Raw genomic sequence first — 26,627 nt, 5'->3', positions numbered from 1 at the left:
TCACATAGCATTGTTAAGCTCAACTGATGATAAGGCTGCCATTGAGAGAAACTCACCTAAGAACTGTCTGTAAGATTCCTGTGGCAGCTTGCCACTTCAGCAGCCTTGCTTCAGGCCATTTGGCAAATTTGAAAGTTTTTTTCAGGATTGAACAACAGTTGCTGATTTGAGTCTGGTGTCTGTCTGCTGAAGGGACTGAAGTGTATCTGCCAGTTCACATGTGGTGTCTGCTTAGAGGACTGGACTGCAGCTGCTCAGTTGTACTTGGTGTTTGCTAGGGGACTGAACTGCTAAAAAGAGGAGAGAGCTCTTGTCCCAAAGAATTACTGCCGAACAGGTCCACTTCCCCCACATCCTAATAACTTTTATCTTCTACTACCTCTGCTGGGTGGTGGGCTGGAGGAGAGGCTGAACCCTTGTTAAAAGAAGGTTGCAAAAACTGTATGCCTCCAAGGGAAATAGGTAGAAAAGGAAGATACCTTTTGCCTCCCGTGATTCAAAGTTTCCATGAAAGAATGTCAGAAACAATACACAAAAATTGGGCGGTCACAGAGAGTATGATAAACTTCCCAAACAGCTTCTAATGTACATGGAGAGTCAAGGAAGCATGATAAGAAAATATTGCTGGCAATGATTGTCTTCTGATCGTAAAGATGGGGATGGTGATCATGGGGTGTATGCATTCATTCTGATTCTCATAGGGTATCTTACACTTTCTTGGAGTTCAGCAAATATTGCTTAGAGAGAATGAATAAATGAATGCATTAGTCCTCTGCTCCTTGGTTTTTTTCCCTATGATATCCACTACTAAAAACTATTATTTTAAACTCTAGAGGAAAACTAGAATATTCAAAAACTAGAATATTTTCATTTTATACAGTGAAAACATAGAAGATATAACAATGGTGACCAGAGCCAGGTTAGCCCCCTCCTGAGGCATTTTGACTTTTTTTTTAAATTTTGTGTTATAATTCATAGCAATGGAATCACAGAGATTTATCATATGTTATTAAATGTCACACAGGACACAACCAGTTTGAAGACAACAGTTCATGGGGCAGCAGAAATTTTGGCAGACATCTGAAGCATCTGGAATAGACATTTGCAAAGCACTACTGGACATTTAAATAGTATTTTATTGGGCCTATAAAGCCTTGTGTTATACATTTGGTCCACAGTCAAGGTATGCAGAGAGGTTACCTGAGGTGCTGAAGAAAAAACGCCAACTGGTGGTTTACAGAATCTGCCATCTACCCACCAGCTCTAGAAGCCCAGCTTGCCGTGTCAGTCAGAATGAATGGCACCATGTTCTCCAAAGCCATGAAAGCTGATCTGCCTGGTCATCTGAACATCCTAGACTACAGTCTAAGGCAATGCACCATGATGGTTTCCAGGAATGGTGATGGTCTTGCTTTGACTAATGTACTCTTCTTGGTTTCTTGGCCTCAGAGTTTCCCCGATAATGCAAACCTAATTACAGTCCACGGGAAGGTTTTGGACCTTTAGATAGACAAAACGGATCTCTATGCAAAAGCTAGAGTAATCAATATATGATCAAGTCAACAAACATTCAAGGAACAGTTACCAGAAACAAAGCTAGAACGCAATAGCAAGAAATTAAGTTCAATATGGTGGCCATGAGCGACCTTTCAGTAAGTCCTAAAAGTCTATGTTTAACACGAGTTCTTATTTTTACTATGTTCATATCCCATTTCCTCTAACTTTACAGTGACTTTTCACAAAGACTGTGGGAGGGAAAAGGAAAACAAAAACAAAAACTTTCTGCAAATTCAGCGAAACATGAAACTCTCACTCCATAAAAGAGGTTCAGAGAGAGAGAGCAAGAGTGAGAGCGAGAGAGCGAGAGTGAGAGCAAGAGAGTGAGAGAGAGCGAGAGAGCGAGAGAGCGAGAGAGAGAGAGAGAGAGAGAGAGAGAGAGAGAGAGAAGGGGGGGGGCTCACAGCTGGCTTCCACTCCACAGCTGGCTTCCACTCCAAGGCACTTTCAGAATGCAACCCAGTTTAGAGGTTTTCAGGCCTGACTTCCAAATGCTAACTACAGTACAAGGTACTCAGCAGCCTGCAGCCTGCAGGACCCTAAAGATAGGTCAACAACGGCTAGACATCTCACGTGGTCTTCAGGGCTCCTCTATTATCCTTGTAGAAACCTAAGTGAAATAATGTCTCCCAAAACTTTGCTTGTTCTTTGTTTAAGGAGTTCTCTCTCTCTTGAGAGCAATATGTTTATGTTGTGTCCATCCATCTATAGATGTATTGAGGTCTACGTCACAGAGAATTTTTCTCTGGTCCCAAACATCTAAGCAGTTCTTCGTAGGAAAGGATGCAAAGAAAATAAAACAATTAAGTGTAGCTTCTTCCTTTGGAAGAGAGCTTTGGTTGTAAACACTGTACTTTCTGTTTGTATCACATGGAGGTCTTACACTAAGCCTTTGGCCTGCATTCAAATGGGGAGTTCCTTTTTGACACTGGCACGGTTATGTTCCCTTTTAAGGATAAGTGGGACTAGCACATGCTGCCTGTTCTAAACAACAGGAGGTAAAAGAAGGGAATGGAAATCTGGCCCCAGAGCACTGTTTCTTCTGTCCCCTTAGAAACCAGATTAGCACTTAGATTTGTTTTTTCACTTATCAAAGAGCATTAGGTAGGAATCCAGAGTAGGAGAGAAAATGAATTGGCTTGACTGCTGAATAAAGAAAAGTGGAAGGTCTCACCATCTGAAGCATAACTGTTAAAGACGCTCCTTAAGTCTTTCTCTGAAAGAGCATCCTGGGGGAGGACGTGTTAAGTTAGACAGAGTTCGAGCAAATATGAAGAAGTACTTGGAAACGTAAGGAATGACAGTTGCCAAAATTATTCTCACCACTGTCACAGTAGTGACAGAATCGTGTGTGTGTGTGTGTGCGTGTGTGTGTGTGTGTGTGTGTGTGTATGTGTGTGTATGTCTGAGGGGGGAGGGGGAAGGGGAGGGGGAGGGGAGGAGGGAAAGAAGGAGGTGGAGGGAGAGAAAGAGAGGGGTGACTTTCCATATTTTACACGTCTAATTAGTTATCTTTAGTTCCCCTTTTAGTTACACATAAAGTTGAGAAGAGTCAGGGTGAGCAGGTCTGACTGAGTCCATGTTTTCTGATGTCCTTTCTGTGTCAGCAAACATACTGAGGAGGAACAGGAGGGAAGTAAACCCAAGGCAAAAACATTAACCCTTGAAACCACAGCCCACGCCTCAAGCCTGCTTAATTAAGGACAAGATGAAATACAAGGCCTCTTCTTTGGTCTTTACTCACATAAAGTTCTGCTGGGATCAAATGGTTTATATGGATATAAACTCCACAGAGCAAGTGTTCAGATGACAGTGCCTGAAGGAGGCAGGAAGCCTTGAAATAAGTGTGTGACTTTATAAGCACCCTGGCCAGTTTCTTCACGTCCGTTTATCCGTTCACTCATTTATTGCACCTGGCCTGTTTGGATGAAATATTCAAGAAGATAAACTTAACTCCCATTGGGTTGGATAGATTCTGACCCCGGGACCCTATGGTACCCTCCAATGTGTACTGCTTTCACTTTCCCCAGCCAGTCACCTATGTCTTCCAGTCTTGGGGGCCACATTGGCAGAGCTGTAGAGATGATTCAGTCTTTCTGTGCAAGAATGAGCAGCTGAGTTCAGATCCCCAAAACCCCGTGCAGCGGCCCAGGTCAGTAATCCCAGCACTGGAGAGGTAGAGGGAAGTGCATCCCTGGGGTTTGCTGACAAGCAATTCTAACAAACTAAGATGATCCCCCATCTCAATAAGAGAGCCCCATCTCAAAAAAGAAATGGAGGCCACTAGAGATTTCTGACCGTCACCTCTGACCTCCACATGAATATACACACAGAAAATGTAAAATGAAAATAATAAATGGAAGACTATAACAACAGCTTTCATAGATTCAAAGGAGTTCTCCAGGTTAAACTGTAGAGTTTTATTGTTGTTGTTGTTGTTGTTGAGTGAATACTTTTGTCTCTTTCTAATTGGTAATTATTAGAACAACTTGATTTTATTGTAAAGCTTAGGGTCTGGGCATATCACTGATAGCGTGAATATATATATTCATATATATATATACTCATATATATATATATATATATATATGATTCATTTTATTGCCACTCAGTCGGGAGAGTTGGAAGAAAAATGTTTGTTGGCTTGTTTGTTTTAAATCCTATCAAATTGGTCTAGGTAGCATGCTACCATTAGGATCTCTCTGTGTAATATTTCTTTCATGTAGTCCTATATGCTTGTAATTGCTAAACCGGTCTCAACCGCAGAGGACACTCTTTTGGTAATTTATGAAAGTCGGCAAAGCTCCTGACCATGGGTCAAGGTCAAGCTCTTAGATACTAAAGAAGGACCACATACATGAATGTCAGATGATAGACAATCTATGTAAAAATGCCCCACAAAGAAATGAGATGGAGACAGTAAATTATTGTATAATCAATAAGACTTGTGATATTGGTGGTCTTAGCACACTAGGTTACAGACTGAACATAATAGTCATGTAAGAATGACTTTATCAGTGGCTGGAGAGATGGCTCAGGGGTTAAAAGCATTAGCTCTTATTCCAGAAGATCTGGGTCCAATTCCTAGCACCTACATGGCAACTCATACCCGTATGGAACTACAGTTCCAGGCATTCTGACATTTTCATGCATGTAAACATGTAGATATATAAAACTCCAATGAAAATAAAACAAAAATAAATTATACATTTTAAAAGATGACTTTAACAAAGCACCAGGCATTTAGGAAAAATGTTTTCCTTCTGAGAATAGAGCATTCACATCTACAGGAGAACAATAAAGCATATGTATCATTTCTTGATAGTTACTTTTGGCAGAATACCATTATCTCTTTGAGTTTAATCATACATGACACATATGACCTGCTGTATTGCACATCCTGTTATGATCACGAGAGGAGGAGATGGTGAAGTTCTGTGGAATTCTTTGACAGGCATGAGTCCCTAATTCATTCCTAAAATCTGCTCCAATGATCTACTCATTCTCCACGCAGAGCCATGCCTTCCCCAGAGAGCAAAATAGACAACAGGGAAAACAGCGAAGCCACTTTCATAGAATACACTGTATGTTACCTATGATATCCAGATTCTAAACAGATAAATCCCTAAAAAATAAATAGCTATTTTAATGTCCACATCTAGCATAAGGAAATGGTGGCATAAATGATTTTCCTGTTTAAAAGAACTTTGATAATAAGTTACTGGCTTTAAAATACTTATCTTTTTCTGAGTTAGGTGTTTGGGACAGTTATTTGGCTGAGTTCCATAAGGAAATCAAGATAAAACAAACAATAAAAACATACCACTTTCCCGACTTTCCTATGTAACAATGCGTACTTTGCACATAAGCATAAAATGGAAGCAATGTCGTGGCATCTTACTTCAATTTTAACTCACATATTACAAGCCGGTTAAAGTGTATGAAAGGTCACATAGGCAGCTTATGAAATGAAAACCAAGCAAAAGCACAACCAAGGGCGTGAAGAGGTGCCGACCCCGTTCCCGACACGCTCATCTGGTAGTGTTTGCTGCGTTCGCTATTCCCAGGTGTTCAGCCTTCCCCACGCTGCCTTCACACACGGCTCCGGCTTCAGCTGAACCAGATGCCAAATGGGAGACGTTTTACAATTCGGAGAAATCAAAATGCTGGAATGAGATCGAACTCTCCAGCCAAGGCACATCCCCTAGGCCTTCAATTCCCTCCCAGCTGGCATGGGGCTTCCCACGCCTAACTGTGCACTCCACATAGCCCTCGCATTTGCCTCCCTTGTGGTCTCCAGATGAATTACTCGACATTGACAGATTATATTCCACTTAAAACTAGATTATGAAACCCCTGCCCTTGGGACGGGATTAATTCTGCAAAAGACATATTTATCAATGGAGCATATGCCAGCAATTTCTAAGACTAATATTTTAAGAACAGTTATAATAACATGCAGAGTCAGAAAACAGGGGATTGGTAAGAGCAGCAGGCATGATGGGTTAGGCCTCGCAAGTGAACAGGGATGTATCCTGCTCGGGACGGATGCAGGAAAAAGGATGGAGTTGATGGCAGGTAATACTCTGCCCACTGGGGTTTAGCGAACAAAGAGAGTTTCTGGTCTCAAAGATGTGGACAAAGCGAAGATATGCAACATTTGAGAAAATGCCTGAATTGCTAAGATCATTGCAGATACAACTTACTGCCATAAAACGTAAAATCACATGAAAGGAAAGAGTCGTTGGGGGATATGGAGACTCCTTTAGGGACACTAGAGTACTCCCAGGGAGTAACACTTGCCTGAGATCTCGGTCTGAAGCCTAAGAAGGAGAGGACTGGGACACAGACATTCAAGATAAAGAGACAAGATAAAGGTACTGAGATGGCTCTGAGGGAGCTTGGAAGAGCTGTGCTTTCCTGGAGGAAAATAGTCTAATGTTAGAACTACCCCAAAGCTGGAAGGACAAGAAACAGATGTAAATAGGTTTTATAAATTAATTTATCTTAGTATTTTTATGCAGATGAAAAAGTCCAACATAAAATCCACAAATCAGAGGCCTCCTGGAATGGGCCTCAAAAACGTAATTTTCTTTAGAAGTTCTGACTAAGCATCGGGTCTTCCATTTCACTTACTTGGGACAAAATGGCCAAGTGGAGAAGAAAACAAATGAAGACCGTGGTGTTATTTTTAAAAAGAGGTAAAAGTTTTCATGTGAGGTGGTGTTTAATCTAGATTTTTCTACTTCACTGGGGGAAACCTCTTCTTACCCCCAAAAACTTAAAACATGAAGAGATCTTCTGAATTCTTCGAGTCCAGTGCAGTCTCCCCTGAGTTCCCAGCAGAGCTGTGAAGGCATCAGGATGCGGAGAACGCACCCTAGCCTCTCTTCTCATTCCTTTCCACAGTGTTCTCCCTTAAAACTCACAATAGTTCAAGCATGTCAGTTTCACAAAGACTTCTGGTAATAAAAATTCTTTGAGAATACCTTCATATTTTTTTTCTTTGTGGTAGGTTACTATCATATCAATAGCCAGTACAATAATAAAAGACACATGCAAAATAAAACTAAAACAAAACAAAAACAGAAACAATAAGACCATCCCCACCCCACCCCCAAAAATTTCCACTTAAACTTAACATGTGTGCATTAAGTTTGGCTACAGAAACAACATTTGCTATAGCTAGGTCCATTTTGAAAACCATGACCTCTTTCCTTGAGCTAATTATACTGTGATATGTCATTTTTAATAAAGAAGAGTTATCAGAACTGAAGCCAACTAGTGTCTGTTGGAGTCTGACAGAGAGAAAGTCTATAACAAGTCTCAAAGCAGTGAAAATAACAAGGGTTGGATGAGATAAGGACACCCTCCCCATCTTTCTTCTGCATGTCCCCTCAGCCTCACAGACTTCTAGTGGGGGGAGGGGGACAGCTTCACAGGTGTGTATTGGAATATGAGCAGACAGCATTTCAAGAGCAGAGCCAGCTGCTGGTGACAGCTGTGTCGAGATGTATGTCAGATCCTGCCTTCACATTACTGAAGACGTGAGCTAGGGCACGTCTGTGACTCAGCCCTCCATCCTTGCCAAAGTAGTAGTTCTCCAGATAGCAAACCACAGGAAAGGAAAAACAGAGAGCCAAGAGAGAGACAGACTAGGAAGAGAAACTGCACACAGAGCCCTGTTGGTCACTGAATGGTGACGTGTGCTAAGGGGAACGGCCGTGTTCAGGAGGTTGAAAGGCATACACCTAACATTTCAACAGACACGTGGTTATTTTCAGTCACACTAATTATGTCCCCTGCATGGTGCTCACAGATGATTAAAACCAGATGTTTAAGATGTGGCTCAGCCACTACCCTGTACCCTCTCACATCCCCCTCGGCCTTCCTATACCACTTTCAAGAAACTGGCTGTTTGCCTAAAAGTAGAGGAGGGGTAGATGAAAGAAGAAAATAGTTATAGGCTGTAGGGTTCCTGCCCTGCTGATGAGTGGCTGCTGATGTGTGGTGAATACAGCTGGCTTTAAAGACCTCTCTAAGGGAAAGCTAAAAGTTGGAGGGCTTTGAGGCAGTTAAAGTTTCTTAAAGGATTATTTATTCAATGTGCTATCAATTTTTTTCAGGAAATTCTTTCAAAATTGTCAGCTACACATAAATAAACCTCGATACCCACTCTCTGTTCCCCATGTGTGTGCCCGAGTGTGTCTGTAACAATGCACTCTGACATACAGAGAGAATGGTTTCTTGGAACCAAATTGATCTAGCCTGCTTTCTATGGCTGCATTCTCCAATGTGTGTGCTGAAGCTTGCTTGTTCCACAATACGGGGAAAACTTCTGGAGTTAAAACAAACCTGGCAAACGCAGGCTCACATAATGTCAAACACGTTTCTTCTCGGAGTCTCCAATATGCTGGTATACACGGTGAATATTCTAGATACTGTATGATGCCTCTCAAAGTTAGCTGACCCAGAGTCTTGCAAATTACCTTGAGAGAAGAAGGATCTTCAGATAATAAATGCTGGTCTACATTAGTTCATGGTGTCTGTGCTGTCTCTGTTTAAATTTTCCCTGTGTGAATTAAAAACACCATTTCCTAAGACTAAATCGCCATGCAATAGAACTAATTCGAAATGTATGGGTTTTTTTCCTCACGAAGAACCCTGACCGACCTCCTTACCAACTTTGTGCCTTTAGGAGAACAGAACCGAGAGTAATTTTCTTCGTTTTTACTGTGTTAGCCTTTCAGATATCTGAGAGCAACACTCATCCCTACAAACTTCCCATGCAGCTCTTAATTGGATGTAGCAATCCACAGCTGCACACTCGTTTGCCTCTGTCGCCTTTCAATTGTATCACTAAGAACTGAACTCACATCTATAGATGTATAGCTTGGCCTCAATTTTAAGTAAACCATTAAAACTTGAGTTTTAATTCTTGAACTAATTCTGAGTTCTGTTTGTATCTAATTCTCTATAGCTGTTGGTCCCTGTAACTGCTTGCACAGACAGGATCGTTTAAGACTACGGCAAGAACACAAACCCACTGTACTTTACTGGAATTCCTTTGCTGATAGTCTACCTTTGGATCAATTGTTCTATCTTTCCTTAGATGCCTCCTTGTAGAAAACTACCTCAGTTTCATGCAGATTTCATGACTTGGAAAATGTGGGAGAGTTCCTTATACAGACCTGCTCCAGCCAGACATGACATCATGATTTGACAGTAGGTCAGTCTTCAACCCACACGGTGTCAGTCAAAAACATTCTTCTAGACTGGTAATAAATATCCACACATAATGGAAGTAACCATCAAGTTCCTTCTGTAATTAAGATACTAATGTTACCTGCAATCTGAGATTCCCTAAGCCTCCTCTACAAGGACATCCACGGTGCAGTGATGTCACTTTGCATCATAATTTGGAATGGCAGTGAATAGGTACTGGCTAGGCTCTGAAGAGGACAGACTATGGCAGGGACGTGACTTTACATCACAGGAGGGTCTGGAGGTCATTGAGGGGAAAATCACAACAGCCACACTCAGGGGAGCATGGACTTGTTCTGTTTTTGTTTCCCCTCTATAAAACCTGTGAGTTGTGGGGAAATGACCTAACTGCTTATGTCACGGAGACGATCCAATGGTCATTTTTAACCTGTGTCCAACTGGTGTTATTTAACACAGAATAGATGAAGTGTTCTGTTCAGTTCCCTGCAGCACAGAACTCCTGTGAGGAAGCAAATACACTTGAATTCCGCACATTTAGTGTCTGCTCTGGGGTCAGGGGGTATTTAAAGAAGTGACGACCTTTATAACTGTAGCTCGGTTCATTTCCTTTTAATTTTTTTTAAAAAGAAACAATAGTCCCTATCATTTGGCAAGTGAAAATGTCTCGACTAATTTTCAAAATCCCTAACAATTTAATTGGAACACAGAAGAGAACAGAAACCTGCAGAGCTTTTCATTTTAAGAACAAGTATTACTTTCAAATTGCTTTTCCTCCCTCAGCTCTGACCTGCCAGATTTCAGCCCACAGTAAATTCTTGCAGCTGAGCTGATCCAGCGGAAAGAGTACACATGCTCAGGGAGGCTTTTCACTGTGGGCATGAAGGACAGAAGGACAGGAGGACATAGGAGCTTCCCTGGGAGGGGGAAGCATTTCAGAGCACTGATTCACCCACAGTTCGAGTCTTTTTCAGAGGCACCAGACTTTTGCAAGACAATAAAAGAACATGAAGTAGGAGATAGTTCTTGACACCACACAGTTACATCTCAGGTAACATACAGCTGGAAAATTAAAGGAACAGGAAAACAAGATAAATAACTCTGGCTGAAGGGAAATGGATCATCACAGCAGCCCACGTGTTGCTGATTTGTTCAGTCTTGTTCTCCATGACGTGGTGATGCTGTTTCCAACAAGCATAAATGCAAACTATGGATAGAAAACTCACTAGCTGAAGAATATACGTCTCTAGGTATGCACGCATCTGCGTACAGATACATATGCACATGTAAGTGTCTTTAGTGTTCACTAATTGATGACCAGTGAGCTGTTCACGTTAAGGACAGATTTTGGGGAGATGTGCAGATGTCCATGCACATCTTTGTGTTGTTCAAGTATTTTCTCCTAGTCTCTGACTGCCTGCTTATTTTTCTAAACATCTTTTGAAGAGCAACCATTTTAAACCAGCTGTAATTTCTTGGCATTTCATGTCTTACTTAAGAAAAATTTGTTTAGTGTCCTGTTATCTTGGAACAAGTCTGTAAGTTGTAGCCCCTTTGAGTTGTTCTGTGAAGTGTTCACTGCTTCTCTTTGCATGTGTCCCTTTGCATGTTTCCAAGATCATTTGTAGAAACAGTCACTCCTTGCTACACTAATGAGAAATCGATTGACATGCTCAGGGCTGTGTGTGGATACTGTTTTCTTGTCCGTAGCCACTGTACTGCAAGGTTTTCCACAGCTAATGATGAGAGCTTAACCATTGTTTAATTAGAACTCCACACCTCCACAACCATACCTTAGTTCCTTTAGGTCTAATTTGTTCCCAATAAAATAATTTAAGCAACTAAATAATTTAGTTTATATAATTGTGCTGGACATAGTCTTAGGTATACTGAATAACTTACAGGAGGGCTGCTTCATCACTGGGGAGCTGGTGTAGGACTATCCCCTGTCTGATTAACCTGACAACCCACCTGGGAGGAACACTTGGTCTTGTCTTATCTTTGGAATGGATGGTGCCTTCTTCTTTCTGTCTGGGGATGGTATTTTTGGCTTGTGACTCAACTCCTTGGATGAGGAATTCCACTTATCATCTAAATATACATCCTCCATCAGCAGGCTCTGACTGGACCTTGAGCAGGCTGGTCCCACCTTCTCTTGCTACTCCAGACTCCCAGGGATCCATGAAAGTCCTCACTTAAAGCTGTCTCACATGTGGCTCCTGTCATTCTGAATCCAGCTTTTCTAAATCCACATGGAATCCATCTGTCCAGCCTCCTCAGAAGAGAGACACTCATGCACTAACCCAGTATTCCCAGTCTACTCTGTACTGAAGATAGAAATTATGAGAACTGTGCTTAAAAGAAGCCCTTATCCACACTGCGATCAGTCACCTCGCCAACCTCTTTCTTCTTCATTTAAAAAAAAAAAAACCTGAATTTTTTATGTACTTTTTACAATATCAGTATCGAAATGAACACAATTTCTGCAAAATTTATTTTGCAGTAAGAGGAAAGTCTATTACTGTGCTATTAGACCTGCTCAGGCCTTCCTCACCCCTCAGTACATGAAGTGGATGCACAATTATTTCTTCTCCAGGGAGAGTCACCGTCTATTGTGAAATGCATCTACCTTCCCCAGCATACCCAGTGCTGTTTAACCCAGACCTCTGTGCTCATGAGCGAACTTTACTGATGCATTTCAGGGTTTCAAATATTAATGCCATAAACAGGCCTACGCTCAACAGCCTCTTAATCTGCTCATGTTTGTTTTGCTTTTTAGACTTCCCAAACTCAGCACTGTATGCCAGAGTCTTAACCTGGGATCATATCATATTTACTCGAGGACATGCTGTATGAAAAGAGCAATCCACAGTCTTGTGCATTCTTTTGTGTAAATTACAGGCACCACATTGCAAACTATTTCAGTTCTGTATAAGAAAATTTCGATGGTAAACAAAACAGGAATGGAATCCTGGGAAATGAATGTTTGCCAAAGGCAGAATGCTCTTTTCCCCTTCTCTGGTTTTACTGAATACCACCAAGCCTCATACTTGATGTCTAAGGTGTCTAGTGATTCCATCTCCAGAAATAACAGTTATACTCGAGGGTCTGAATCGTGCACTTTCCAAGGAAGTCAGAGATTGTTGTGTGGGTGCTGAGGGCATGCATGATCAAAATAGGACCCATTTTATTGGCTTTTCTGGCAATTTGAGAGAACTTCATCTCTATAAAGAGTACTCATCTTTTGCATACTTCATAAGTGGGTTTTATCTGTGTGTTGACCTTAGTTTGAGGCTGAAGGTCTGTCTCCTCAATAGATATGTTAAAGCCCTTTGCCGACATAGCCATACTGAGCGAGGTGGTCTTTAGGAAAGAAAGTGTGCTCACACTGAGGTCATGAACTGAGGGCTCTGACAGGATTAATAATATAAGGGGACATATCAGAGATTCCTTCTCACTGTGGAGTTCCTCTATCTCAGAGAGGAAGAGACCATTTGCATGCCAAGAAGATTCTCCTTATCAGAAACCACAGCACCTGGAGCCCAGCCTTGGACTCCTAGTTCTGGGATGTAAGAAATTGAATGGAGGCTGCTCCATTCAATTGAAGTGAGCCAATTCCTGTGATGTTTGCTATGAGGGCAGCAGGAATGGCCTGGCAGGGGCTCTTTCCTTCATATGGGCACAGACCAGTGAGAGCAGCTGCCCCCTTGCCATGGATCAGCACTGTGTTCTCCTGGACTCAACAGCAGGGACATAGTGTTGAATAAGCATCCTGTGGAGAAAAATGGACTTTAAAACTGAGTCTTTAAAAGTGAATTGGAGGAAGCCTTAATATTCTTTATTGGCTTCCAAGTATGTAATATTGAAAGTCTCTCTGAATATCCGAGACAGAAACTTAAGTCATGAGCGTTAATCAGGTTAACTGTTTTCAAGAGTCTTAAGTGTGCTGGAGCTCTGAGGACAGACTGAAACAGTGGAGGCTTTCCCCAGCATCAGTTCCCTGGGACGCCATGGAGCTGCCAGCAGATTCTGAGTTATAAATGCACTCACAGCTGCTCAGGTCTTTCCATTTCCTCTGCCTGGGGAACGTCCTCAAATCCAGCTTGGCCCAGACTCTAGTCTGTCTTAGGAAGGACATGCTTCCCTGTCCTCAACTGTTCAAACAGACCCTCCCCTTCACCACAGACTACAAACACGATTTTGGAAAATGTGACCTCATCCCAGGGTAAGTTAGGTTCATTTAGAGCAAAGAGAGTTGCCGCCAGCCCTACAGACATGGGAAGAGGAGGGGGAAACCTGAGAATAAGGACTGGGTATAAAGTGGGCGTCTGTACTACCTACAAATTAACCTCAAAAAATTTGGATGTATTAATTTCGGATTTCTGCTTGCCTTTGGCGAGAGTAATCAAAGACACCAGTTGGGAAGTAGCTATCAATCCTGTTCTAAAACTCCATTCGAGAGCTACTGGAGGTGATTTGAAGGCACATGAAAGCAGAAAACCACAGGTTTCCTTAAGGGGTGAGGTCATAAGTTGAATCATAAACATATCTGAGCCCACTGGCTCTGAGCCCCATTCGAGCCTAGGAATGACCACCTCTCCATCTTAGCCCTCTCCCCTGCTTGCTTAGGGATGTTTTCCTCTCCCATTCCCAGGAAAGAAAATCCTCCTGCATGTGCAGGAAACACTGGTCCTCTAGCATCCCCATGCCTCTCTACAGGGATGATGGAGCGGCCCGTGCCACATGTACTGCAGCTCTGAGCACACTCTTGAGGACATAAGGGCAGGGAGCACAGAGGTGCTAGGGATGTCAGGTCTTCCTTTTGGACAGTTTTAAATTCACCTACATTTCAGAGAAAGAGAAAACATTGGCGGCTGGAAGCATTCTTCCACAGAAATGAAGGAGCAATGAGATTAATGAAAGGGGCGGGGATTAGAGTAGAAGCTGACTTTCTGAATAGAAGAAAGATGGGGTGAGAGTCACCCTAGAAACTCCTTTCCTATCTTACTGTCTCTCTGGCACTACCAACAAGAATATAGAGTTTCTATTCGAACTGGGGTAGCCATAAAGAAGGAAATAATTTTGAGTCTAGCTGAGGAAGATAGCATTATTAGAGAGAATAGAAACAGCCGATGCAGATCACAAGGAGGCAGGACGTCTTCACCCTTCCTCCCCACACATACAAAAGGAAAAGAATGTAGAAGAGAAAGACTAATGGTTCCCAGAATCACCCTGCATTCACACTTGATCTCATTCTGAAGAGGACATATCATTCTACGAGGTCCCTCAAGGGGCCAACAAAATTCCTTGAGGATTTTATTCCCTGCTGGTCCATCAGCTTGCTGGAGAAGTCTTTCTACAGGGAGACAAGGATGAGCTCCACCGTTACATCAACAGGTCAGCAGCAAACACTGCCCTTCTTCCTGCTCATGCCTCTCCTTCCCATGAAGACAATGGGTTATGACGACTTTGCTGCCCACCAAGGAAGGAAAATGTCAGCAAGATGGAAAAGAGCCACGATCTTTTGGAGATGAAATCAAAGGTCAAAGTTCTGCGGTGGAATGGGGAGGACAGAGTCCCAGGAATGCTAATAGCAAGGCAGAGGGGAGTGGAGAGGGCTCACTGCATTTGTCAGCTCAGAGGAGTAAAAGAGGAGTAATTGTCTTGACAGGTTCTACAGCATGCCTGGAGGCAGAGGGGAGCCGGGCCCCTGAGCTTTGTTGAGGCAGACAGTAAGTTATATCATGTACATAAACAGTCAGCACAACCCAGCCTTTCCCTTGGGCTACTGCTGTTATTTTAACCCTGCGCAAAGGGTCATGGTGTTCTCGCTCTGATAATAAAAGGATGCTGGGAAGGGACAAGAAAAGTCACAAAACCAAAGGAAATTCTCTAAACAAAGGCCAGATTTAGTTCAGGGAGAAAACAACTGACTCTTGCCAACGAGTCTTTACAGTGATACTGGCTTCCTTCCTCCTCCGCCCTCCTCTCACTTAATGGATGGGGAGTCACTGCGAGCAACAGCGAACAGCTGTGTAGACATTGTGCTTCCATAGCCACTTTTCTGGATCCTTTCTGGCTGCATAGAACTCACCTAAGACAAAGACTGAGCCTCAGGGAGGAAATCACATCTGACAGGCAGCAGATACTTCATAGCAAATGACACAACTGTACTGGCTTCCTACCCTGTTTCTACAGTCCTGTGACATGTATCTATTATTCTCACTGGTGCTGCATTGATGTAGCTGTCGTCGATCTGTCATCAGTATTGAGTATGAGTCCCTTGAACCTCACTGGTCTCTGCAACATGCATACGTTTACTCAGGGGGTGCTCAGTATGCATTTGATTAATGCAGCTATCTTCTATCTGCGGGTGCATTCGGTAGCATCGAAAGTGGATAACTGCTCTCTGACAATAGGGTAGGACGCTGAGTGGTCATTAATTTCAGGCAGTTCCTTTGTGACATCTCCAGTCACAGTATTACAGTGAAGGAAACAGGGGCCAAGGAGATGAGAAAGCAATGATTTGCCAGAACTGGAGAAAGTGACACTTTTCAATATGTCATCCCACATGTGGTTGTTCTGTGGAGTCCCCACTATCAGGGTCTTCCACTCTGTCTACTGAGCACCCTTGCAACAGCACTCACCAATTTTCAGTGTTTATTCTGGGATGATCATTTGGGTGGGGAAGAAGGACAGGATGCTAGCTAAGGTATGACAGCAAAGGAATGCTGGGCAGTTCTGTGGGAACATGCAAAGACTCACCATGTTGCGTGAGGCTGCAAGCATTTCTATTTGTAATCTGAGATTTGGCAAGGCCCAGGTACCATGAGGATGCTCTGAAAGTTATATCTGGGGAACCCTGAAGGAGTGATTCATTTATAAGGGGAAAATAAAATTTTCCAGATAGATGAGGACAATGAGAAGGAAACTCAGAGGTATTTTAGAAATCCTAGGACACTAAGATTGTGGACAAAATTGGGAATTTTCTTCTGAAACAGTGGCTTTATCTAAGTCACTTAAATGTCAAAATTTTGGACATATTTGCTTAAGGCTAATCTAATACCTGAGCAACACCTGAATTTTGTAACCAAAATCTGGTAATGATTGAACAGAAGGCAACTTTCTAACTACCACATTTCTCGAAACACACAGCTTTGAGGTTCTTACACCTCCTGGAGATGAAGAGAACCATGGCACAGACACACAGCTTCTTCCACTCTTGGTGAAGGATCAGGAAACTCATGGTTTCTATTTGAAAAGGAGACTTAAGATTTATAAGGCTTGAGTCTTGCCACTCTTTCAGTGGCCAATGTTGCCAAATTTCTGAAAGTCAGACGTGAACCTGGAACTGTTTAAGTCCACATACTAATTTTGTGGGAATTAGAGGAACCATGAAGGCCAAATCTGAATTGAGGGCTATTTCCTGGCTAATCATCAGTGAGACACAGACACATTTCTCTCCCAGTTGTTCTAACTTCCAATGCTCTTACGGCTGTCAGCGTTCAGTCAAGTTCTAGCTCGTTTGCTGCTGTACTGTATCTTAGGCAGGGTGACCTAATTTTGGCCTCTGCTTTCTGCTTCCTTAGAGGAGTTATATTCCCGGGGGACAAAGAAACGATTTCACATCATACTACAATGCGGTGCTATTTTTGTTCCACTGTTCTGTCAATGGTGAGCATGCTCATAAAAAATTTCAGACGGAAAAGAAAAGAGTTGTAAAACACAGTCTATTCACTGACATACTCTAGTCGTCAGATAGCAAGCAGTGGGGAGGGCAAGGATGACTGAATTATGTGTTTTCCTCTGATCTCCCTTGTAGAACACTAGAAGTCTGCTTCATATTTGGAGAGACATTGTTTAATATCACAAGGCTACTCTTCCTAAAAACAAGACACACACAAAGTAAGCCTAAACTATACTTAAACACAAATGTAAAATGCCTTCTTACCCTATCTTCTTTTTTTTATCCTTCTAACGATGTCTTGGGACTCTCACCTCCATTTTATTTTCTCCAGCTATCAGGATAACATTTACATATGTGTTGCTACACAGTTCCCCATGAGCTAGTCTGAACATGGGAGAACAGCCATCTATCTGTATGAACATACATTCTAGTTAATGATGAAGCCTGATCATATGGACCAACATAAACTTGTTCTGTGTTCTTAAAGTGAAACCCTCAGAGAAAGCTAGAAGTGGGGAAGGCACCAAAAACCAGGTTAAGAATTACACAGAGCAGTGGCGGGATGCTAGGGATATGGAGTCAAAGACATACTCAGTTCCAGAAATAGATCACGTGGCTTGGGTTTACAAATGCCTCCTACAGTATTTCCCAAAAGTCTAAGAAACATTAAACGGGAGCATTGATTCCAGACTGTCTCTATTGCTCTCCATTTTTCTACTGACCATGTTTCTACTCTCCTTTCTACTTGCCATGAGTCCCCTCTTTAAGATAGCATGTCCTGTTGGACTTGCCTGCTTTAACTATTAGGCACCCAGGTGTCAATTTCCATGCACACCTCTCCTCAGACATCTTTAGTGGCCCTTTAATATCTCCAAAAGAAGGATTATGCAAAGGAGTGGGAGGAATATTTTAGGGCCCAACCATACCTGGATTCTCCCTCATATATTACCAACTGACCGTGAGAAAGTCTCTCTCTTCAGGCGTCTTCTCTCTCCTGGTGGAATGGGAAACACATGTGTTCACAGTTGTGAAAATTCCATGAAGAAAGTATCAATGTGCCTGGCATATATCAGGGACTCAGCAAATGAGAACTGCATTATCTTTCCCCCCAGGGACCTCTGATTCGCTCAATTGCCGTTTGCATCTCAGTCGTCATAGCACACATAGAGCCACACTCTTCCTTTGAAAAATTAACCCCAGTCGCCATACTCTCCCTTCGTCCTTCACAGCCCTCTTATGTCACTTGTATGTGGCACCTTTCAAAATTAGATTAAGATACCATCACTGCTATCAAGCCCTTCCTACTGCCCTCGACCTTCACCCTGTGCCTTCCTGTCCATGTCCCTTGTGCCTGCTTGCCACTTGTTCTGATGTGACCCCAAGAGTGTTTAACCCATGAAGCAGATGTCATTTATCTCACTATTTGAAAAATGCTTTGCATACAATATTCCAATTCAATAAATTCAAATTGAATGAATGGTAATTGCACACTCGCATGATTCAGCTCTACTGGGAAAGGCAAGTTGTGTCCTGTGAATCATCACGCGGCACACTAAATGTAGAATTTTCATGCATGTAAGCCATGGCTTAGGAGGTGTCCAGTGAGTTCATGCCAATTATCAATAATATCACTATTTTAGGTGTTAGCACTGTATCATCCTTTTATAAGAAACGGGGTCTCCCTGTGCGGCCAGAACCAGCTGGCCTTGAACGTCACAGCCTTCCTGGATACAGACAGATGCTGAAGCTCTCAAAGCCACGTCTCACTTCCTATGATGGACTCTTAGCGTCGTTGCTTATTTGCTATGTGGTCTTAATCTCTCTGCCATTTTTATTACCATTAGTGAAACAGGGCTGATAATATGATGCTGCTTCTCTGTGGGTGCTTTTCCTTCATGCATGTAACACATCATATCTGCAGATCTCTTTTCAATAACCACCAGACACCTAAGAAGTCGCACTCCTGGGAGGAGGGTAGACAAAAGTAACAAACGGAGTCCTGTGGACTATGCCATGTCTATTTAGTTCAAGCTGTCATTGTGACGAATTTTACTCACTTAAAAGGGTGAAGTTGGGCCAGAGACATGGCTCCTTCGTTAAGAGTACTTGTTGCACATAGGACCAGGGTTTGATTTCCAACACCCATACAATGCCACTAACATCATTAACTCCAGAGGATGCAGCAACTTCCTTCAGTCCCATGGGTACTGCATGCACATAATATATATGTACATACAGGCAAAACTCTCATTCATTCATATATATATATATATATATATATATATATATATATCTCCTAGGGCATTTGGATGTGAACTATATCCTCCTCCAACCCGCTGCTAAGATCCTTTCATTTTACTACTTATTTTGGTTTTAATAATAAATGCAACTGTATATATGTATATTCAGGTATGCATGTGCATTCATTTGGTTGTCCTGTAGAGGCCAGAAAACGGGGTTGGATCCCCTGGAGCTAGACTTAAAAGCAGTTGTGAGCAGCCTGGCATGGGTCCTGGGAATCAAACTAGTGTCTTTTGAAAGAACTGTACATGCTTTTAACCCGAGTCATCTCCCCTTGTACTCCCTGAGATGTTTTGCTATCAAGTTAGGCATTTTTTTCCTTTACAAATTGATTCATAATCTATGAAAAAGCTGCCCATGGTGGAATGTTGCCACTGATAAAGTTCAAGAGCCTCTGGTTTGTCTGTGGTGGACAGTTTGGAGAGAGCATGAGGAATAGATGGGTTGCAGATAGCACAGGCTTTAGTAGGCTGTAGATGGCTAGAACATAAACAGGCAGGCTGACATGAAGAGACAGAATTCATCATTTCCATGTCTTGGCAGATCATTCTATTTCCCAGGATGCCAAAGGCAGAAGTGAGTGTTCAGGGAAGTTTGCTAGCCGGGTCTGGATAAAGCATTTGGCTGTTGCATTTGGGACAGGATTAATGGTCCTCATTGAATAGGACAACCACAGCAGACACTTCTTGCTCCTAAAGTTGTTTTTCTAAAGTCATTTCTGAAGTTGCTTCCAGGCTCCTGTTTTATGTTTTTGTAAGATTGAAAGGTTCTGTTTGAATGGCAAGCTCACTAGTAAGAGTGTCTTTCTCATCTGAGTCAACAGTCTTTCAAAATCCTTATAACTCTCATGTTCGCATATACATATACATGCATGTACCCATATCCCCTCCACCCATTCTAGGCATTGCTGGTATTAGAACTAATTTTATTCTTGGAGTGAAGCCTGAAGGAACTTTAGAGACCCCTTGACCTGGTTTTGGGTCTTAGGCTGTCCCTCTTTCCAGGATCTGCAGAATAAGGAGCAGGGGTGGGGAAGGAGAAGCATAAGGGGGCTTCTAATTTCCTCTCTTCAGCAAGAAAAGAATTCAAGGAATTCTATCAGAATGTGAGAATACTTACATTTAACTACACAATGACAGGCTTAAACTTAAATAGACCTTACATGAAAATCAAAACAACATAGTTTGGACTATATAGTCTTCATAACAAAATTCTGGCTCCCTTCGTTGAATGTGTCAGCAGATAAGGATTTGCAGGAGGAGCAAAGCTGACAGCTTCTACTCAAGTACCACCAAGTCACGAATACTGATAAGGGTGGATTGAAGCAGGCTGTACTTCATGACTTGATATAGAGACAATGAACATCTTATATACACCCCAGGTTTTGAGTCTACACATTTGTATTCCTGGGCCTATTTTAATTAAGACTGGGTAGTGACCCAGGTCTATCTAAAGTCAGTTCCAGGTTTGTAAATTAATAAAAATTCATAAAGGCAAAGATGTTTTCATGCAAAAGGGTAAATCTGCCTGTGGCTTAGCATGGTACCTTAAGGGTGCAAATAGCAGAAGGTGTGAGTGGAGAGGCACCAGTCAGAGATATAAGCTAAGTGTTTCTTGTTCTGTGCCATTTGATCTTCAGATACAGAGAAATATCAAAGACAGCGGAGATCAATCAGCTCAGTAAGTCATTGTCTTTTATCCTTCACTGCTCCTCCGCTCAGTTTGCAAATCTTCCAGCTTCGACAAGGCAACATGGAAGCCAAAGCCATCGATTTACAGCAGACCAGACTTCTGCCCAGGCAACAGCCCTGTGTAAGGTCTCTGTGTGACAAGGCTTATCGCTCTGAATAACCTCCCACTGTGCTAGGTGAAAAGACGTTTGACAATCTACATGGCAGTATTTTCTTCTTTGGCAATACTCTTCTTATTTCCTACGTGTGTTGGTCTTTTAATTCAGTTCATCTTATCTAAAGCATAATTAGATTTTGTGTCAAAGTTTCAAATACAAAGAAGAGTGAAAGAGAAAAGGGGGGGGAGGAAAAGAACAAACATTTGACTAGTTTATAATAATCAAGTCATCTCCCCACCCCTAACACACACACACCACCAGCACCACCACACACACACCAACTATGCACAGCACTATACTTAAACCATGAAAACGCACTGACTAATGTAAGCATATTATTAAGTGGCATCTTCAAAAGGTCCAGCAAAATTCTGTTTTCTAACATAATTATAAAAATCAACCTCCTGTATAATGTGGGAGATGGCGATTTAATTAATAAGAAATTAATAATACGTTATTGAGAAACTTCGCTAGCTTCCATTATGTGGTTTCTCTTCTAAGACATCATTAAGATTTGTATTTTAATAAAAACAATTACCATATTCAACATGAGGTCTAATTGGCTTACTAAACATCACCAATTTAAGGGTTAGAAACTAGGGATGCACAGACCTGAAAATTTACCTCAGCACAAGAAAATATAAACCATCTCTTTGATATGAGATGCTGAACCCCTTCTACCAATGAACCTCCTCATCACTACCCAGCCAGACAGAAATTTCCTGTAGCATTTGTAGCATATTAATCTATTAATTCACCTCCCCGTCTTGCTTGTTTTCATCCCTGGGTGTTACAACCCTTCTAATCTCTTCATGAAAAGAAATACTCAAACCTACAAACCAAAGGAGAGAGAGAGTCAACGGAAGAAAGATATGAGCGTTTTGCAGGGAAGGAAACTTAACAAGAGCAGGGTAACTGCTTCCCAAGAGAAGGAGGGGTCCCATGATGCCATAGCAGAAGAGATAAACGTTTCTGAAAATACAAAACTTTTGTGGCAGACAGTGGATCGCTGGCTTGAGCAGGGTGTAGATAATTGGGGAATAGAATGGATGGCATTCAGTGCAGGGGTAAAGAAGGAATAAGACCAATGCGAGCTGTGGGGAAAAACTGGCGAGAAGAGGGGATATCAAAGGCAGTCAAGCATTTTAAGAAGGAAGAGTACAGCAATGAGAGGAGGCATGATTTCTTGTGATAAGATGCATGGTAGGGGTACATGCGTGCACTGACTGATATTACCTCGTGGCTAGAGAGGTTACTAGTGTCCTGCGGGGAAAAGTCATTCGAAGTACTGGGCTTGGGATTCAGGTCAGCTGCAACATTGTTTGCTTAACATAAGTAAAGCCCTTAGCTTAATCCACGGTACCACACACTCACAATTCAATATCATTCCTTTTTTGGGGGGGGTGGGGAGGTAATGGAATGTGTCCTTTCTTGACCACTGAAAGGGTTCTTCAGTGCTGACTCGGCAGCCAGTGGGGAAACAAGCAGGTGGTGGGTGGCGGGAGAGCAGGGATGAGGACACCTGCCCTCACTTCCAGTCCTTGAAGGATTGCTTGAAGATGGGACTTTCTTGGTCCTGGGGTAGAAGCTCCACCCTTCCAAATGTAGATTTTGCCACACAGATCCTTGCCTAGAACAAAGCAGTCATCTGGAATTAGCAGTTCAGAGGCAAAAGGGCGGGAGTCAGCCACCTTGGTCAGATTCATCTGCCCAGTGGCATCAGAGACCTTACACAGGGCTGCGGCCTGGGCGTTAGTCAGGTCTGCTGTAATTTCTTCCTCGGGGTTGCCTTCCTTTAGAGCAGGCTTGGACACAGAACCTGGATCATCTTGGCTGGCTTTTCTTCATCAGTGATATCTCTACCTCGGCCTTGCCCTGCCGCTCGCTGTCCTGGATGGCCAAAGCCAGGTCCCTCGCTATGTTGCTCCCCAGAGATGCTGGACTTTCCACACCAGGCGAAGATGTCCTGAGCCAGGTCTAGGATGAGGCAGTCCCCAGTGTTGAAGCTGTCCCAGCTCAGAGCCCTCTCAATCGCATGGATGTTCTTCTTCCCCTTAACCTGGTAGAGCTTCCTGACGACTGCTGGCGTGGCGTGCGAGGTTGTCTTGTGAAATGTTGACTCCACACCACCTTCCCGGTACTTGAGGCCTGGTGGGAAGTAGCTCATGAAGAGGTCGGACTGCTCCCCTGGCAGGGTGTTGAGGTACATAGCCAGCATAGCACAGGGCCCCTGCTCATCTGGAGATGACTGCTGACCTATCCACAGGTACAGCGGGAGACCTCTTCTGGGCCATTGGGAAGCACTTGGTAGGAATCCCCAGAAAAAAAGATGCTATAGGTCTCACATGCTGTGGGTACCAGCTTCAGCTTCTCCATACGCCATATGTGTAGGCCTGGGTCTCGGACTGAGGCCGGGAAACGAGAGCCACTCTGAGTGTGCACAGTCTGGGTGTGCACAGACTGTTTTCTGATGATATGAGCTTTCTCAGGTCAGTGATTCAGCACCTTGGAGCCTCCTTGTGTCCAATCTTAAGTTGCTCAGGGGTTTCCTGGCTCTCAAAATGATTTTTTTAAAAAACCATTGCTAGCATTACAAGGCTATAGGAGAAAGGCTAAGACCAGAGATCAGTCAATGCTTTTGAAACTTCACTGAGCTCATAGAGAGACCCATGAGTTCCTGATAAGCCCCAAGCTGGGTCCAAAATCTCAATCATCCTGTCTCCCTTCTCTGCCTTCATGGTGCCCTCTGGAAGAATCTCCCTGTGGAAGGGGGGTAGGACAGGACAGGAATCAGGCAGACAAGAGCTTATAAGGGCTTTTGACTATTTGTGTAAGTGAAGCCATTTTCTTATGTTATAATTTCTTATGACTATTGATCCATAAAGAAACCTCTGCCTAAGAAAAACACATTTTCAGCTGAAGTGGGAGTTTTGTTCCTTCAAGCCTGCCGCAAATTCCAGCCTCTGGCTCCAGCTCCCATCCTCGTGCTCACGTTAAGAGCATCCTTTGCTTCTCTCTCTCTCTCTCTCAGCTCATGCTAAGGGTCAAAAAAGTCCATCTCTATACTAGGCAGAAGAGACTGTCATAAACATATTACAGATAGAATGCAAGAAAGATATGTAAGTGATTTCAAAGCAGAATAAAATAAATCTAGAAAAAATGACTTCTTGGAGAAGTCTTAGTAAGAAAATGTTGGCTTTAATTCTGGATTTTTAAAATATTTTCCCCCATAGCTTCCAAAAGATCCATCAAACCTGCAGGTCCACATTTCCCCAGTAACTACCAGCATGCTCTGCAATGACGCACTTACCCTGAGAGGGAAGCAGAGCCCACAGCACGGAACCCAGCTTCCTGACATGACTTGAATGTCCCCTGGCTTTATAAATGCCAAGCATCTTGGAACGCTTGCATTAACATTGAAGTCTCTCATAAGTCACAGTAGGCAGGCATCCTCATGCCAGTCCATAAAAGGAACATGTCGCTTGGAATAAACATTGACTTAAACTTCAGCCACCCAGTATGTGATTTTGTGGTAATTGAACCCACTTTCAGCTCTAGAGACCAATGTAGCATTAATCAGCAAACATTGGTTGGTAGTGAGAGTGAATTTGAATTAAAGAATAAAGAATAAAGAGCAAAGTATAAAGAAGGAGGCATGACCTAACAGGGGACTGTGTGTGTGTGTGTGTGTGTGTGTGTGTGTGTGTGTGTGTGTGTGTGAGAGAGAGAGAGAGAGAGAGAGAGAATAATATGCTTTAAATGATCATTCCTAGTAATTACATGTAGAAAAAGAGAGAATGTTTTCTAGTATTCTAGTATATAGAATTTCTTTCCTATTAGTTCTAAGTAAATCTGCTAACCATATGTCTGCCTTGGCTTATAGGACGGTAATGAACCACAGAGTCCTGTATATGTTTGGCCCTAACATAAATCTCACACATCAGGAAAGGACGTCAGTAGAGTGCACAAAGATGGACAGGCATTGTGGGCAGTGAGTCTTAAGTGCACTTGAGGAATACTTGGCAAAATATGTATTATGACCAATTGATTTAAGAATTAAATTTTAATATTTCCATTGTTTGAAATGTAATCCAGAAAGTTGTCAATGATTCAAGCACTCTGGTTGGCCAACTTTCTAAAGGTGATTGAGCAATATGCCCATGACATACTGTAAATTAGACATGCTGTTTGATCCAGCAGTTCTGCTTCTCAGGGCCAACTTTACAGAAATGATGTGACTCATATTTAAATGCAATAAGGACATCAACAATATTTATGAGAATGTAAACCATGTATAACTGTAGTAGTAATGTGTTAAATAGATGTCAATTATACACACAACAATTATACTGCATCTATTTAATGATCTCATAGTATGTTTTGTAAGTTTTAATTAATAAAATCATAAACAATGTGGTTCGAAGTATATTTAACACAGATGCACATATGGCCTGAGGGGATGGGCACACAGCAAGATGGCATCAGTGGTCAGTGCTGATGAACACTCAGTTCTTAGACTCATCTCACAGGTTGCTTCTTGTATTTTGCAAATTATTAGCATTGATTATTTCAGAAAAACCCCATAGTTTTATACTACTACAAAAGTCTCCATATTATAATTAGCATGTCTTGCATTATTATTATACTTAAATCACTTTGCAGATAGCAAAATAAAAACCGCAGGATACAAACAGAAATAATAAAAGCAGTAGCATGTGATCAGGCAGGTAGAGGGGTTTAGCATCAGGAGCTGGAGAAATAGATCACCCAGGAAAGGTGCCTGCTGTGCAAGTGAGAGGCCGTGTGATCTAGCAGCCATATAAAAACTGGGCACACTGATGCCTGCCTGTAATCATAACACAGAAGGGTAGAAATAGCCAGATCACTCACTAGCCAGCCAGCAACTCAGCCCCGAGCTCAACTAGAGACTCTGTCTCATAACATGAGATGGAAAATAAGTGAGAGAGAGACCCAGCGTTGGGCTCTGGCTTCCTCATTCCTGGGGACAAATGTATATATGAACACATGTCATGCATCCACAAAAATAGTCTACAAAATAGACTATTAGAATTGTGCCCTCGTGATGAATGCGGCTTTTGGAAGTTTGGAAAGGATGGCAAGTGACGGTGAACAGTCTTCATTAAATGAATGATAAATTGGTGTGATTTTCCATATCTGTACTACACTACAATTAAACAGATTTAAAATAACCCTACTCTACAACCCTGGCTCACTTATTACAGGCTCGCTGGGAGCAGGAAGGAAACTGAAGGCCCTTTACTTCACCATCCCTCTACACTTCCTTTAGTACACTGAGCAGTGCTATCACTCACAGGCTATTCAGCCTCCGTGTGGCACTGACAAATCCCTCCTCCTCATAGCTAACCTCCTACAGCCTGCTTCCTTTGAACATGGAAGCCAGCCTGCCCAACGCTGCAAAAGACATGTGTAAGTGTAGACGGTAAAAGGAACCCCTGTGAGCCTAGACAGAGGGTCCTGTTGTTAGGTCAG

At 42.5% G+C, this 26,627-nt stretch overlaps 1 protein-coding gene and 1 pseudogene across 1 annotated transcript in view; both read right to left on the bottom strand.

The window, feature by feature from the left end:
- P3h2 (prolyl 3-hydroxylase 2) overlaps window positions 1-26,627 on the bottom strand; it is a 141,360-nt gene that overhangs the window by 72,961 nt on the left and 41,772 nt on the right.
- Window positions 22,573-24,511, bottom strand: LOC148002661 (macrophage-capping protein pseudogene; annotated as a pseudogene).

The sequence above is a fragment of the Rattus norvegicus genome, chromosome 11 (assembly GCF_021556685.1).
Source record: "Rattus norvegicus strain SHRSP/BbbUtx chromosome 11, alternate assembly SHRSP_T2T, whole genome shotgun sequence".
Classification (NCBI taxonomy): domain Eukaryota; kingdom Metazoa; phylum Chordata; class Mammalia; order Rodentia; family Muridae; genus Rattus; species Rattus norvegicus.
The sequence above is the reverse complement of the archived record's forward strand: the minus strand, read 5'-3'. Positions and strand labels throughout refer to the sequence as shown.